Here is an 18192-nt window from a genome sequence, read left to right as displayed (position 1 = left end):
CTACTACTACTACTACTACACTACTACTACTACAACTACTACTACTACTACTACTACTACTACTACTACTACTACTACTACTACTACTACTACTACTACTACTACTATACTACTACTACTACTACTACTACTACTACTACTACTACTACTACTACTACTACTATATACTACTACTACTACTACTACTACTACTACTACTACTACACTACTACTACTTACTACTACTACTACTACTACTACTACTACTACTACTACTACTACTACTACTACTACTACTACTACTACTACTACTACTACTACTACTACTACTACTACTACTACTACTACTACTACACAACTACCCAAGAAAAAACCCACCGTAATTATCAACATCACCTTTCCTACATTACTCGTAATGGGATATAAATTGGATATAAATTGAAGCACCTGACTATTATTGTTTCAAATAAGGTGATTTGTTACAGAGAAATTTAGAGAAGCCAACGTTATTCAGGCTTATAGAAGCGTTTCGATAACCGCTGGCTTGGTCATAATGGAGACATTTACTAAATATTTTCACTTTGTCGTTAGCCCATGTGATTCGCATAGAGGTTAGTCACAGTATACATAATCTCTAAGTGATACTTAGCGACCTGACACTGTGGACTGTAAAAAGTTGTAAACAAAAAAAAAAGATAAATATAACAGTTTCAGAAAAGAACGAAATACTAAAAAAAACACGGAACGTTTCGGACTCAACCCCCTTCTTCAGTCAAGAACAACATTCGTCATCTTGTTTTTTTTAGTAATGTATTTATGGTTTTTCGATTTTTGTTGTTGGCTTAAGACGGGTTTTGACCCCGAAATATTTCGTGTTTGGTATTTTTGTTATTTTTGAAGCTGTTATATTCATTTTTGTTCATTAGTTTTTACATATCTCTAAGACGCTTTGACGTGCTAAAAAACACAGACTCATTAATTTCTATACAGACACTTACTCGTATAAAGACCAAAGGACTTTCAAAGAACCTAAGACCAATAAACCTACTGACCATCAATCATTCGAATGAAAACACCCTCCATAATAGCTCTTAACAGGATAGGACCAGACATAGAAAGGTACTTATCACACAGCCAAAGTGCATTTCGTCATGAAAAAAGCATAGAAGATGTCGCGTGGAAGCTTAAATGGCTGACCGCGAAAACTCTATCCGAGAAAATTAATATCGCCATCATCGAGATAGACATGATAGCGGCCTTTGACACGATAGATCGCCGTGTCCTGCTAAATATATATATATATATATATATATATATATATATATATATATATATATATATATATATGTATATATATATATATGTATATATATATATATATATATATATATATATATATATATATATATATATATATATATATATATATTGAAAACTATAATAACTGATGATGAAATTAGACTAGTGGGTTTCCTGCTCTGTGAGGCCTGGATAAACACCAAATTGAACGAACTCGGTCCATTCAAAAATTGTAAAGGCTAACCCACACCGGAGACTGACCGACTCCGACGACCCTTTGCCTCTGTCCTCTGCCGTCTTCCGGATAAAGACGTCGGGCACAGACAAAACACGAAGAATAAAGAGAAGAGCTGCTAGACCTACCAACCCATACCAAGCACCCGACGTCCTTTGCCGTTTTCCCCGAGCTTGTTATGGGTAGGTCTAGCGGCTCTTCTCTTTATTCTTAGTATTGTGTCCGTGCCCGACGTCTTTATCCGGAAGACGGCAGAGGACGGCAGTGCCGGGTCGTTGGAGTCAGCCTCCGGTGTGGGTTAACCTTAAGTCGTTTTTCCTATTATTGTTTTGTTTTTTGGAAGACAGTCAAACACAATGATGCCTTACATCTGCCCAACCCCCCCCCCCCCCCCCCGCCCCTCACCTTTGATCAGAGATGAGCACAACTTTTATCACAGAACATTTCATCTTTCTCTTCAACTCTTCATAATAGGTCTCCATTGATTTTTAGAGGCATTTAATCTCTGAATTAAAATGACAGATTTTTGGCCCAGCCATGTTTCATCCATTGTCACAAAAACAAAAAATTATTTATCGCTTCCGCCAGAGAATTTCACATCGTTTTCTTTTCTCTCTTTCATTTGCCATAACTTCCCTCCCTTTGACAAAGCTGAATTTCTGGGTTATTTTCTTCGATGTGCAGTAACATAAAAAGTGCCACTCAGAAGTCCCCAACATCTTTTTATGTATTCTTAAGAGAAATTGATAAACTTTCCCTGAAAATTTCATGTGAAACTCACGATTTCCTCATTTCCTTATTTGTGTGGCTATGTGGTCTTACGGTATGACACTCGCTTTCTGATCGGACGGTCATGGGTTCGAGCCCCGCTCGACGCATAGTTGAGTCCTTGGAGAAGGCTCTTTACTCACATTCTCTCACCGTACTCCGGTGTAAAATGAGTACCTGGCCATTAACAGCGTTGCTTTATCCGAAAAAAAAAGTAATTTCGCCTAACAGGCGTCATGTCCCGTCCTACATGTTAAATGTTGCTCTTGGCCAGGGACCCCTTGTAAAGCGCTTTGAGGACTTTGTGGATATTGCGCTATATAAAAGCTCAATTTTTTTTAGTCAGGGCAATTCATATGTGATCAACCCTCGTAGCATCATTTCAATATTTTTGTAATACCGTCTTTCAATAAAATAAACAGAAAAATATCTGATTTTGTTATTTTTTTTTAAATAACAAAATCAAAATCGTTTGTTCTGCTTTTTTTAAACGTTTTACGGCGCTTGCAACACATTTAGGTCATATCAGCGCCAGTAAATAGGAAAAAAATTGGATAGTAAAACCATTCTAGAATTACAATTAAAGGGACTTGAGGAAAAAGTAAGACATCAGGGAAATGGTTGAAATAGGGAACAGATGTAGATTCCAAGAGCACACTATCAGTGTACTAAGTTTGAGATCACCTAAAAGTCTCACCCAGACCCCAGCACAAGATCCCACTAAGAGGAATACACTCAAATGTTTATAAATCATATATTAAAAATTTAATAACAGAGAGATGATTTAAAAGGGGAAAAATATCATCTCCCAAAACTATACCTATATATTCGAATCTTTCCCTCCCGGTCAAGGACTCCAGCCAGGGTCAGGATAAAACTAAGTAATCTCATTCCAAGACAAAGACAAAAAGCAATTGGAAAACAGATACAAGGGGATAGAAGACACAGTAAGTGCCCCCTCCCCCACCCCACTGCCCACTACGAGAGGTCAGGAAACCCCACCCAGGAATCAGAATCGTTACAACGAAGAAACAAACAGCAACCAACAAAATCACTCTAATTTCAGAACAATACGATCATTTTAATCACCTGTATATTAATCACAAAAAAAATATTGATACAAACATTTAATTATCAAAAGTATTGAAATAATAATAATCATCATTTGAAGACCAATTAAACAAGACAGTGAAACCTTCATGTGAGAATTGTATGGATTGTCTGTGCTAAACATAATGTAAATGTTGCTGCTCGAAGCTCGAAGAACTAAATAAAAATGTGAAATTGAATGTAAGCTTCAATTTAATATACGAAAACAGATAGAATGGACGTTTCGGGTTTCCCCTTTATCAACAAACAGGACGAATGAAACACTACAGATGAATGAGATGATGTGGTAGTGGCGTTGTTAAGACAACGTCACTACCACATCATCTCATTCATCCTGTTTGTTGATAAAGGGGAAACCCGAAACGTCCATTCTATCCGTTTTCGTAATTAAATCGAAGCTTACATTCAATTTCATACTGATATTAATGTGCTAAACATAAAGAAATAGGCTGACACCCCCACCACACCCCCCCCCCCCCAAAAAAAAAGTAAGATTCAAGTAGGGTGGCCAGGGGGGGGGGGGGGGAAGGACAAAGACAGAAAGCATGTAAGAAAACAGACATAAGGGAGAGAAGACACAGTAAGTACCCCCCCCCCCCCCTGCCCACTATGGGAGTTCAAGATCCCCACCCAGCGTGTTGCTGTTGGTCAGGGACCCTTTGTAAAGCGCTTTGAGCACATTTAGTGGATATAAAAGTCTATTTTTTGGGGTTTTTTTTAAAGATCGCCCAAAGACGAGCAGGAAAACCATTAGTTCGCGCAATCGGTCGTCGTGTGGCGACTTCTGAAGACAGGTCCTGGTTTTCGTCCTGGTCGTTGGTCGATCTTTTAGGGTTCGGGTGACGTTTGTTTTGTTTTTAAGGGTTTTACGGCGCTTGCGACACATTAAGGTCATACCAGCGACAGTAAAAAGGAAAAAAAATGGGATAGTAAAACGTTCTAGAATTACAATTAAAGCAGACCCAAGAAATGATAAGACAGGTGGGGGGACTGGTTCAAAATAGGAAACAGATGGAGTTCCAAGAGTACACTATCAAATTACTCAGTTTGAAATCACCTAAAAGCCTCATTCAGACAAGCACAGGTCCCCACTAAGAAGAATACACTCACATGTTTTTCAAATCCTATATAATATGTAAACAAATCACAACACATTGCAAAACAGAGAGATGATTTACGAGAAAAAAAAAATCTCCCAAAACTCTATCTATGCATTTGACTGTTTCCCTCACAGCTAGGGTATCCGACAAGGGCTAGGATAAAACCAAGCAATGTCATTCTAAGACAAAGACAGAAAGCGTGTTGGAAAAGAGGGATAGAAGACACAGTAAGTGGCACCGTGTCCAGAATGGGTGGTCAGGAACCCCACCCAACCATCAAGAATTAACCCCCTCCTTACCAACCATCAAGAATTAACCCCCTCCTTACCAACCATCAAGAATTAACCCCCTCCTTACCAACCATCAAGAATTAACCCTCTCCTTACCAACCATCAAGAATTAACCCTCTCCTTACCAACCATCAAGAATTAACCCCCTCCTTACCAACCATCAAGAATTAACCCCCTCCTTACCAACCATCAAGAATTAACCCCCTCCTTACCAACCATCAAGAATTAACCCTCTCCTTACCAACCATCAAGAATTAACCCCCTCCTTACCAACCATCAAGAATTAACCCTCTCCTTACCAACCATCAAGAATTAACCCTCTCCTTACCAACTATAGGTCGTTACGATACAACCAACATTTTTGTTGTTCACATTTATCTTGTGCATCATAAAAGTTAAAGAAAATGAACAGGGTGTCGTAGAGCATGTTTTAGTAAAGAAATTATTTGTCGCAAGAACTTTACTGCTATTGTGTCTGAGTGATAAAAAAACAACATGTTTGTGTTAGTTGGGTGTAAAGTTTTCGGGGAAAATCCTGAAAATGGCTGGTAAGGAAAGAGATGGTCAGAAAAATTGTCATTGCAGATCTACAGTGCGGCTATGTGGTCTTGTGGTATGACACTCGCTTTCAGATCGGAAGGTCATGGTTCGAGCCTCGCTCGGCGCATAGTTGAGTCCTTTACTCTTTACTCACATTCTCTCACCTTACTCAGGTGTAAAATAAGTACCTGGCCGCTAACAGCGTTGTCTCTGTCCTAAAAATTGTAAAATCGCCAAACAGGCGTCATGTCCCGTCCTATATGTTAAATGTTGCTGTTGACCAGGGACCTCTTGTAAAGCGCTTTGAGCACATTTAGTGGATATTGCGCTACATAAAAGCTCATTTTTTTTTTCTTACAGTCCTCTGCAGAAGGTCGAGACCAGTGGAGGGAATTCGTCAATAGAATAAGAGAAGGTGCCGAGGCGTCCAAGTCGATTCGGAGGCGAACGGCAACTCAGTCAAGACCTTTTTAATAGGACTCAATAGTGTGATGTCACGTCCGCCCAGCAACCAGCAGCTCGGTTCTAAACAAAGAAAATTGGTATAATTTAATCTTCATGCTGGCTAGAACTTTTCCACGTGTCACTTGATCAGAATGTATATAAGTCAAAACATAATCAGATTCATAATGTTTTTCTCCTATCCTCTGAAAACACTTTTATGCTCGTTGGAGAAGTATTTCATAAGGGCGTCCTTCATTGTTCTGATAGTTTAGAACCAGTTACTAACTATGCGTCATTACGAGGGAAGTGACGTCACGACTGTTGAAGTCTAATAGAATTAATGATCTTTAAAAAAAATCGATAAGGAGAGTATGACGTGGCATGACGCAAAGTTAAAAATAAATAAACGAGAAAATACCCCCCCCCCCCCTCCAGCCCCGCCCTGACGTGAAATTTTTTTTGTTTGTTTGTTTGTTTGTTGCTTTAGGTCTCTTCCAACACAATTGAGGTTATATGAGAGACCGCTGAAACAAAAAAACAAGCAATCTAACAAAAATAGTACAAATGTCAATCAAAATCATAACCTAAAGATATCATAAGCTAAATTATAAATAACCAAGAACAAACAGGCAGAAGATTTACAGGAAAAAAAATATCCCCTGTCAAAAATACAATCACAAACCAAAGAAGCAGGATAGGCTAGTAAAGAGAAGAAGAACGACATCACTATCGGATCGTACACCCATGCGAACATCATAGGTATATGATTCAAGGGTGATGCTCCCATCCAACGACATCACTATCGGATCGTGCACCCATGCTAACATCATAGGTATATGATTCAAGGGTGATGCTCCCATCCAACCACATCACTATCGGATCGTACACCCATGCGAACATCATAGGTATATGATTCAAGGGTGATGCTCCCATCCAACCACATCACTATCGGATCGTACACCCATGCTAACATCATAGGTATATGATTCAAGGGTGATGCTCCCATCCAACCACATCACTATCGGATCGTACACCCATGCGAACATCATAGGTATATGATTCAAGGGTGATGCTCCCATCCAACGACATCACTATCGGATCGTGCACCCATGCTAACATCATAGGTATATGATTCAAGGGTGATGCTCCCATCCAACCACATCACTATCGGATCGTACACCCATGCGAACATCATAGGTATATGATTCAAGGGTGATGCTCCCATCCAACCACATCACTATCGGATCGTACACCCATGCTAACATCATAGGTATATGATTCAAGGGTGATGCTCCCATCCAACCACATCACTATCGGATCGTACACCCATGCGAACATCATAGGTATATGATTCAAGGGTGATGCTCCCATCCAACCACATCACTATCGGATCGTACACCCATGCTAACATCATAGGTATATGATTCAAGGGTGATGCTCCCATCCAACCACATCACTATCGGATCGTACACCCATGCGAACATCATAGGTATATGATTCAAGGGTGATGCTCCCATCCAACCACATCACTATCGGATCGTACACCCATGCTAACATCATAGGTATATGATTCAAGGGTGATGCTCCCATCCAACCACATCACTATCGGATCGTACACCCATGCGAACATCATAGGTATATGATTCAAGGGTGATGCTCCCATCCAACCACATCACTATCGGATCGTACACCCATGCGAACATCATAGGTATATGATTCAAGGGTGATGCTCCCATCCAACCACCCGCCTCTATCGGATCGTACACCCATGCGAACATCATAGGTATATGATTCAAGGGTGATGCTCCCATCCAACCAGCCGCTGACCTGAAATGAATAAATAAATAAAATAGGCATCCTCGATATAAAGGGATGCATTTATTTTGTTATACTTTCGATTTCGTTTTGACCCTTTCCAAATACGATGCGTTCCATCCGCTACCTCTCCCCAATTGCTTCATTCAAACCCTCTCCTTACCAGCAGCCATTTTCAAGATTTTCCCCCCAAAACTTCATCACCCAATAATTCACACAAAATAGATTTTATATCACTCAGACATAATAGGGAATGAGATTAGCGGAAGAGTAGCGTCCCTTGATGGGACATCACCTTACAGAGAGAGAACGTCAACATGGTTTTGCTCATGCGTCTCTCTCGTCCTCGCTTTCGGTGAAGTGTCTCCGGAAGCGAGGACTAGAGACGCATGCGCACAACCAACATGACGTTCTCTCTCTAATAACTTTTCCACCGGTGACATCCAATCTACTCTTCCTCTAATCTCATTCCCTATAGCAGTAAAATCCTTGCGATGTATAATTTCTCTATCACAACACGACGACAATGTGCGGTTTTTCGTGCCTTATAGCCAGTCTACTTGAAGAATTTGGACTTCAATAATAATATCATTTCGAAGATAATAAAATATCGTTTTCCACCAAAATCTCAAAATCAATTTTTTTGAAATATTTTCCTAATAATTAGACCCAAACCGGCCCTTAACAGAACACAGCACACATATCATCAACGCATTCACCCAAGTGGTTTGACATAACACACATATCATCAACACATTCACCCAAGTGGTTTGACATAACACACATATCATCAACGCATTCACCCAAGTGGTTTGACATAACACACATATCATCAACGCATTCACCCAAGTGGTTTGACATAACACACGTATCATCAACGCATTCACCCAAGTGGTTTGACATAACACACATATCATCAACGCATTCACCCAAGTGGTTTGACATAACACACGTATCATCAACGCATTCACCCAAGTGGTTTGACATAACACACATATCATCAACGCATTCACCCAAGTGGTTTGACATAACACACATATCATCAACGCATTCACCCAAGTGGTTTGACATAACACACGTATCATCAACGCATTCACCCAAGTGGTTTGACATAACACACATATCATCAACGCATTCACCCAAGTGGTTTGACATAACACACATATCATCAACGCATTCACCCAAGTGGTTTGACATAACACACATATCATCAACGCATTCACCCAAGTGGTTTGACATAACACACGTATCATCAACGCATTCACCCAAGTGGTTTGACATAACACACGTATCATCAACACATTCACCCAAGTGGTTTGACATAACACACGTATCATCAACGCATTCACCCAAGTGGTTTGACATAACACACATATCATCAACGCATTCACCCAAGTGGTTTGACATAACACACGTATCGTTTTATGTTTTGTTTTTAAGGGTTTTACAGCGCTTGCAACACATTGTTTGTTTTTGTTTTTAAGGGTTTTACGGCGCTTGCAACACATTAAGGTCATATCAGCGCCAGTAAAAAGGAAGGAAATGGGATAGTAAAAAGTTCTAGAATTACAATTAAAGCGCAAAAGAAAAGGTAAGACAAAGGGGAACAGGTTCAAATAGGGAACAGATGTAGATTCCAAGAGCACACAATCAAAGTACTTAGTTTGAGATCACCTAAAAGTCTCATCCAGACACAAGCACAGGTCCCAACTAAGAGGAATACACTCAAATGTTTACCAATCATATAATATAATATGTAAACTAAACATAATACAATGCATAACAAAGAGATGATTTACAAGGAAAAAAATATCATCTCCCAAAACTATAACTATACATTCGACTGTTTCCCTCCCAGTAAAGGAACTCCGGCAAGGATCAGGACAAAACTAAGTAATCTCATTCCAAGACTGACAGGAAACAATTGGAAAACAGGTATGGGGGATAGAAGACACAGCATGTACCTCCCTGCCCACTATGGGAGGTCAGGATCCCCACCCAGAACACACGTATCATCAACGCATTCACCCAAGTGGTTTGACATAACACACGTATCATCAACGCATTCACCCAAGTGGTTTGACATAACACACATATCATCAACGCATTCACCCAAGTGGTTTGACATAACACACGTATCATCAACGCATTCACCCAAGTGGTTTGACATAACACGTATCATCAACACATTCACCCAAGTGTTTGACATAACACACGTATCATCAACACATTCACCCAAGTGGTTTGACATAACACACATATCATCAACGCATTCACCCAAGTGGTTTGACATAACACACGTATCATCAACACATTCACCCAAGTGGTTTGACATAACACACGTATCATCAACACATTCACCCAAGTGGTTTGACATAACACACATATCATCAACGCATTCACCCAAGTGGTTTGACATAACACACGTATCATCAACACATTCACCCAAGTGGTTTGACATAACACACGTATCATCAACACATTCACCCAAGTGGTTTGACATAACACACGTATCATCAACGCATTCACCCAAGTGGTTTGACATAACACACGTATCATCAACGCATTCACCCAAGTAGTTTGACATAACACACGTATCATCAACGCATTTACCCAAGTGGTTTGACATAACACACGTATCATCAACGCATTCACCCAAGTAGTTTGACATAACACACGTATCATCAACGCATTCACCCAAGTGGTTTGACATAACACACATATCATCAACGCATTCACCCAAGTGGTTTGACATAACACACGTATCATCAACGCATTCACTCAAGTGGTTTGACATAACACACATATCATCAACGCATTCACCCAAGTGGTTTGACATAACACACGTATCATCAACGCATTCACCCAAGTGGTTTGACATAACACACGTATCATCAACGCATTCACCCAAGTGGTTTGACATAACACACATATCATCAACGCATTCACCCAAGTGGTTTGACATAACACACGTATCATCAACGCATTCACCCAAGTGGTTTGACATAACACACATATCATCAACGCATTCACCCAAGTGGTTTGACATAACACACGTATCATCAACACATTCACCCAAGTGGTTTGACATAACACACGTATCATCAACACATTCACCCAAGTGGTTTGACATAACACACGTATCATCAACGCATTCACCCAAGTGGTTTGACATAACACACATATCATCAACGCATTCACCCAAGTGGTTTGACATAACACACGTATCATCAACGCATTCACCCAAGTGGTTTGACATAACACACGTATCATCAACACATTCACCCAAGTGGTTTGACATAACACACATATCATCAACGCATTCACCCAAGTGGTTTGACATAACACACGTATCATCAACACATTCACCCAAGTGGTTTGACATAACACACGTATCATCAACACATTCACCCAAGTGGTTTGACATAACACACGTATCATCAACGCATTCACCCAAGTGGTTTGACATAACACACATATCATCAACGCATTCACCCAAGTGGTTTGACATAACACACGTATCATCAACGCATTCACCCAAGTAGTTTGACATAACACACATATCATCAACGCATTCACCCAAGTGGTTTGACATAACACACATATCATCAACGCATTCACCCAAGTGGTTTGACATAACACACGTATCATCAACGCATTCACCCAAGTAGTTTGACATAACACACGTATCATCAACGCATTCACCCAAGTGGTTTGACATAACACACATATCATCAACGCATTCACCCAAGTGGTTTGACATAACACACGTATCATCAACGCATTCACCCAAGTAGTTTGACATAACACACGTATCATCAACACATTCACCCAAGTGGTTTGACATAACACACGTATCATCAACGCATTCACCCAAGTAGTTTGACATAACACACGTATCATCAACGCATTCACCCAAGTGGTTTGACATAACACACGTATCATCAACGCATTCACCCAAGTAGTTTGACATAACACACGTATCATCAACGCATTCACCCAAGTGGTTTGACATAACACACATATCATCAACGCATTCACCCAAGTGGTTTGACATAACACACGTATCATCAACGCATTCACCCAAGTAGTTTGACATAACACACGTATCATCAACACATTCACCCAAGTGGTTTGACATAACACACGTATCATCAACGCATTCACCCAAGTAGTTTGACATAACACACGTATCATCAACGCATTCACCCAAGTAGTTTGACATAACACACGTATCATCAACGCATTCACCCAAGTAGTTTGACATAACACACGTATCATCAACGCATTCACCCAAGTAGTTTGACATAACACAGGTATCATCAACGCATTCACCCAAGTAGTTTGCACCATGCTTGTCGTCCTTCACAAGCTTACATTTATGTTTTGTTTTTAAGGTTTTACGGCACTTGCAACACATTAAGGTCATATCAGCGGCAGTAAAAAGGAAGAAAATGGGATAGTAAAAAGTTCTAGAATTACAATTAAAGCACCCAAGAAAAAGTAAGACATAAGGGAACTGGGAACAAATAGGGATCAGATGTAGATTCCAAGAGCATAGCACCAATGTACTTAGTTTGAAATCACCTATAAGTCTCATCCGGACACAAGCACAAAGAGGAATACACTCAAATGCTTACATTATACATTCAAAATAATACATAAAATAATACATAACAGAGAGATAATTTACAAGGGAAAAAATATCATCTCCCAAAACAATAACTATGCATTTGACTGTTTCCCTCCCAGCTAGGACTCCGGCCAGGGCCAGGACAAAGACAGAAAGCATGTTGGAAAATAGATATAAGGGATAGAAGACACAGTAAAGCTTACATTTACCTCCCCTGACAAACCATTCACCATAAAATTACATTCCCATCACGAACACAACAATAGACCTTTTAAGGAGCATTTTATTTTTGTACTGGACACTCATATCAATAGTATATGTCTACCACTGCCTACAACTCAGGTATAGATGAGTACCTGTCTGTAGCAGATACTCATTTATATCTGGATTGATTTTGGTAATATATATATATATATATATATATATATATAATATAAATATATATATAATATATATATCATGAAATTGAGAATCAATGTACAAAATACAACTACTTGGCATTCATTATCATTCATCTGGTCAATGAACACACTCACAGTTGCTTGACTATTAGAGAAATATAGAAACAATAAACTCTAAGCGATGATCAACGTCAAGGAAGGTCGATCGAGTGGGTCACAACTCGCACAATCCAAAAAAAAATTTTTTTTTAATAATAAAATAAATAAAGGCACATTGTATCATACAAAGACTTTCTCATGACTCACAACAACTTGATGGATGTTTTCTCCCATCATCAAAAATCAAATCCAACACAACAATCGCGACCCAACCCCTCCCTCCAACTGGTATAATATTATGATGAAGCAGACCACCCCCCCCCCCCCCCCGCCGAAAAAACAAAACAAAAAAAAAAACAAGTTTCATTTAAAATGAAACGATTGGAAATGTGAAACTTTAGTTTCATACAATTAAATCAAGGTATGCATACTAGATTTGAAAATAAATATATAAATAAATAAAAGTTTATATCGGTTCCTGTAGCGTAAAACGGACACTAGGAAATGCTTGCTACCCTTTGGATAGGATACTCGTCTACTGCAAAGTACTTTCCACCAGATCTAAAAGACCCAGTTACCCAAGCCATTCTGCTGAGTCGGGAAAAAAAAGAGGAATACACTTAAATGCTTACATTTCATTATACATTAAAAATAACAAATATAATAATAGATAACGGAGAGATGATTTACAAGGGAAAAAATATCATCTCCCAAAACAATAACTATGCATTTGACTGTTTCCCTCCCTGTCAAGGACTCCGGCCAGGGTTGTAACAAAACCAAGCAATCTCATACCAAGACAAAGACAGAAAGCATGTTGGAAAACAGATATAAGGGGATAGAAGACACAGTATGTACCTCCCCCTGCCCACAATGGGAGGTCAGGAAAATGCTTACAGAATATTATATCCAAAAACAGAGAACATAACTAAAAATACATAACAGAGAGATGGCCGACAAGGGGAAAAATAATCTCCCAAAACTAATACTAAACATTTGACTGTTTCCCTCTCAACCAAGGACTCTGGAAAGGGCCAGGACAAAAACCAAGTGATCCCATTCTAAGACAAAGACAGAAAGCAAACTCAGAAAGCGCATAGTATACGGAATAGAAGACACAGCAAAGTGACCTCCTGACCTCGTGGGGGGTCAAAAGATCCCAGCCAGTGTCATGGATCCACGATAGGATTCAATAGTCTGATGTCACTTCCGCCCAGCAACCAGCAGTCTGGTTCTAAACAAAGAAATCTGTAATTTTTATTCTTCATGCTGGCTAGAACTTTTTCAAATGTCATGTGACCAGAATGTATAAAAGTCAAAACATGATCAGATTTATAATGTTTTTCTCCTCTGGATACAATTTTATGCTCGTCGGAGAAATATTTCATAAGGGCGTCCGCCATTGTTCTGATAGTTTAGAACCAGTTACTAAGTTACTGTGTCATTATGAGGGAAGTGACGTCACGACTGTTGAAGCCTATTATTTAATTTAGAGAAAAGTGACTTATACCTACTCACTCGGATTTCCTATATTATAAAACTGTGAACATAAAACAATAGGTACACTCAGCAAAAAAAACCCCACAACATCATTGTATTTGAACACGACGATGATGATGATGATGATGATGATGATGATGATGATGATGATGATGATGATGATGAGGATGCAGCTACGTGGTCTAGTGGTACGACACTCGCTTTCGGATTGGAAGGTCCTGAGTTTGAGCCTCACTCGGCGCATTGTTGAGTCCTTGGAAAAGACGCTTTAACTCACATTCTCTCAGCGTACTCAGGTGTAAAATGAGTACCTGGCCGTTAACAGCGTTGCCTCTATCCGGAAAAAAGTTGTAACATCGCCTAACAGGCGTCATGTCCCATTCTAAATGTTAAATGTTGCTGTTGACCAGGGACCACTTGTAAAGCGCTTTGAGCACATTTAGTGGATATTGCGCTATATAAAAGCTCTATTTTTAATGATGATGATACGAACACTGAAGAGCATTACAACATTAATATCGAATATAATCACACACACACATATATATATTATGTATATTGTATCAACACATCCACTTATATCTGTATATATCACAAAGTAGACCAAAAGGAAATGACGTCATTTCTACATTTTATATCACATTCCAGAACCAACACAGCACATATCGATCACTGCCATACCTCGACTACAGTAATGTAAATGCTGCTGCTCGAAACTCAGCTCAGCTCAGCTCCAAGAAATAAATAAATAACAATGTGAAATTGACTGTAAGCTTCAATCATGTAATGTACGAAAACAGATAAAATGGACGTTTCAGGTTTCCCCTTTATCAACAAAACAGGATGAATGACACACTGCAAACGAATGCCACAGCCCCATTATCTCATTCGTCTGTAAAATAAATTCAAGCAAAATGAAATAAAACAATTTTTTTGTTTATTGTGTGTTGAATGACTGTTAAATAAAAATATGCAGCTATGTGAAATGTGGTATGACACTCGCTTTCAGATCAGAAGGTCCTGAGTTCGAGCCTCGCTCAGGGCATAGTTGGGTTCTTGGAAAAGGCTCTTTACTCCCATTCTCTCACCGTACTCAGGTGTAAAATGAGTACCTGACCGTTAACAGCGTTGTCTCTGTCCGAAAAAAAATTATAACATCGCCTTACAGATGTCATGTCTTGTCCTGAATGTTAAATGTTGCTGTTGGATCGGGACCCTTTGTAATGGCTTTGAGCACGTTTAGTGGATATTGTGCTATATAAAATCTCAATTCAATTTATTTCATGCTATAGTAGTATAGTGCTATAGTGGGGGGCGAAGTGGCCGAGTGGTTAAGGCATTGCACTGTGACCCGGAAGGACCCGGGTTCGAGCCCCGCTTCAGGCACTTTCGTTTTTTTTTCCTTGAGCAAGATTATTAACTTTTGAATACATTTTCTTTTCTTTTGGGGCACTCTTCACCAAGGCATAACACCGATTTGACAGAATAGGTCACAAATAAAAGGGGTGACATTTTGATACTGCAGCTCTGTGATTTATTTCAACACTGGTCACGGCTTTGGGGATGATTTTTGGTGATTTCGGAAAACATAAACATGGTGACTCATGATGAATGGTGATGACGATGTTGATGATGATGAAGATGATGATGATGATAATGATGATGACAATGACCATGATGATGATGATGATGGTGAGTGATGATGATGATGATGATGATGACGATGATGGTGAGTGATAATGATCATGATGGTGATGACGCGCGATGATAACGATAATGACAAGATAGACAATCCAACACACACCAGACAATCACCACTGTCGCTGACAACAGCAGTGAGTGAGATGATAAAGATGACAAAAGTAATGACAAAAAACAACCACTGCCCAATAATAATGATAAAAGTTCCTCTGGTAAAAATGATACCCTTTGTAAAAAAAACAAACAAACAAAGAAAGAAACAAAGAAACAAAGAAAAAAAAACCACAAAACAAATGAGCAAAGAATGAATGACACACCACACAAACACACACACACACACACACACACACACACACACACACACAAACTGAAAACCAAATCCTTACAACATTATGATTAAAGCACCATTTAACATTGGAAGGGAAACAAGCCTGTAAGAATTGGTCGACGACGGATCCCAGCAGGATCGTAACTTGTTTTTGTTTGTTTTTAAGGGTTTTACGGCGCTTGCAACACATTTAGGTTATATCAGCGCCAGTAAAAAGGAAGAAAATGAGATAGTAAAAAGTTTTAGAATTACAATTAAAGCATCCAAGAGAAAGTAAGACAAAGGGAACTGGGAACAAATAGGGATCAGATGTAGATTCCAAGAGCATACCACCAATGTACTTAGTTTGAAATCACCTATAAGTCTCATCCGGACACAAGCACAAAATCCAACAAAGAGGAACACACTCAAATGCTTACATTATACATTGAAAATGACAAATAAAATAATACATAACAGAGAGATGATTTACAAGGAAAAAAATATCATCTCCCAAAACAATAACTATGCATTTGACTGTTTCCCTCTCAGCCAGGACTCCGACGAGGGCCCGGAAAAAACAAAGTAATCTCATTCCAAGACAAAGACAGAAAGCTTGTTGGATAAGATATAAGGGGATAGAAGACACAGTATGTACCTCCCTGCCCGCTATGGGAGGTCAGGATCCCCACCCAGGGATCGTAACTTATTATAGGTCAAATTATTTGAGTTTTAAACAAAACAACTGTGACTATGGACTTCTTTTCTAGTGCCATGTTTTTTGGTTAACCTCTCAAACTTAACAGACATGACAATTTTTTTAAAATTCGCAATGTTTAGGAAATAGTTAAGTTAAAAATTCAACAATTTATTATCCTTTAGCAATGATTGATTGAGCTGTTGAGGCTGAGCTGCTATCCAAATCCAACACTCCCCACTCCAGCTACAATCCAAATCCACACTCCCCACTCCAGCTACTATCCAAATCCACACTCCCCACTCCAGCTACTATCCAAATCCACACTCCCCACTCCAGCTACTATCCAAATCCACACTCTCCCCACTCCAGCTACTATCCAAATCCACACTCCCCACTCCAGCTACTATCCAAATCCACACTCGCCACTCCAGCACTATCCAAATCCACACTCCCCACTCCAGCTACTATCCAAATCCACACTCCCCACTCCAGCTACTATCCAAATCCACACTTCCCCACTCCAGCACTATCCAAATCCACACTTCCCCACTCCAGCACTATCCAAATCCACACTCCCCACTTTTCACTCCAGCTACTATCCAAATCCACACTCCCCACTCCAGCTACTATCCAAATCCACACTTTAACCCACTCCAGCTACTATCCAAATCCACACCCCCCCCCCCCCCCCCCCCCCCGAACCTGCCAACCCTTCACATTCCAAAAGTGGAATCAGACAGAACGCCTAAAAATAGAATTTCCACCTCTCTCTCTCGTCTCTCCTCTCTCTCTCTCTCGCCCCCCCCCCCCCCCCCCTCCCGCCCCTCTCTCTCTCTGTCTCTTTTTTTTTTAATTCTTGGCATTATCATCATTTTTGTAATTCGGAAATTTAGAGACAACTGCGGAATAGTACAAAATGGAAGAGTGAAAATAGGAATGATTCCGCCAAAAGTGGAAGAGTTGGCAGTATGCAACCCCCCCCCCCCCCCCCCCCCCCCCCCCCCACCCACACATACATCACCATGCATTCCGACCGATTCAAAAACAATAAATAAATGAGGTCAGTATGATAACGAACATTTGATTGTGGTCTGCTCATCTTGCTTCTATTTCATACATTGTGTGAAGTACTCATAGAGATAGCCTAGGAGACACGGCAGCTTAGGACTTACTTATCCGAACCAGCGACCACCTGAGCTCTAGCCCTTCGGTCTTGTGCCATGACGTGAAGTTAGCGTCTTTTGTATTGTTCCAAGGGGGACTAAAAAGGT

Source organism: Berghia stephanieae, chromosome 10, assembly GCF_034508935.2.
Source record: "Berghia stephanieae isolate SIO BIC M18660-M18661 chromosome 10, UCSD_Bste_1.3, whole genome shotgun sequence".
NCBI lineage: Eukaryota > Metazoa > Mollusca > Gastropoda > Nudibranchia > Aeolidiidae > Berghia > Berghia stephanieae.
This window is presented reverse-complemented; position numbering follows the sequence as displayed.